This window comes from Penaeus monodon, chromosome 29 (assembly GCF_015228065.2).
Source record: "Penaeus monodon isolate SGIC_2016 chromosome 29, NSTDA_Pmon_1, whole genome shotgun sequence".
Classification (NCBI taxonomy): domain Eukaryota; kingdom Metazoa; phylum Arthropoda; class Malacostraca; order Decapoda; family Penaeidae; genus Penaeus; species Penaeus monodon.
In genome coordinates, this window is record NC_051414.1 from 23049843 (window position 1) to 23050597 (window position 755).

Below are 755 nucleotides of genomic sequence, written 5' to 3' on the forward strand. Positions count from 1 at the left end.
CCCGCTCTCTCTCTCTTCCTCACGCATATTTCTGCAACGTTCTCATAACCTCAGCTGTTCTTTTCTGCTTGAAGAAAAGCATTTTCCTGTTCTCGCTTTTGAGGCTTTCCTTCTATTGGTCAGGGAAAAAGGTGCTTGACGTCAGAGGTTATTTCGGGTTGCATGTGGGAGATGAGGTCGCGCCTGAGAAGTTGCTCAAACAGCTGATCGATACTGTAGGCGCTAAACATAGTTAATGTTAACTTATTTTTCACTAAGGCCTTCGCAGTTTCACATCTCTGAACCTAGGTAAGCAAATATCAGGGCACTGCAGCTTACTGTGGTATCATACTTTATGTTAAAAAAAATGTCGAAAGAGGAGATAATTTACTGTGGTATCATACTATGTATAAAAAATGTCTGTTGACAGCTCTTATCCATTTGTTAATTCATATTTCATTTATTGCCTTTGATATTGGTGCATATTAATGACTAGCAATACCGTGTATGCGTGTTGCAAATGGATAAGTGTGTGTTGTAAATGGGTGTAACTGCATGGTTGTTGTAAATGAGTGTGACTGTGTGATTGGTGTAACTGAGTGTAAATAGGTTTATGTTTTGTAAATAAATGAGTGTGATTGTGTGTGTCTGTTGTAATTGTGTAAATGTATTTGTGTGTTGTAAATGAGTGTGTTTTCGTAGCTGTTATAAATGGGTGTGACTGTCTGTGTCTGCTGTAAATAGGTTCATTTGTTGCAAATAAGTATATGTCAGAA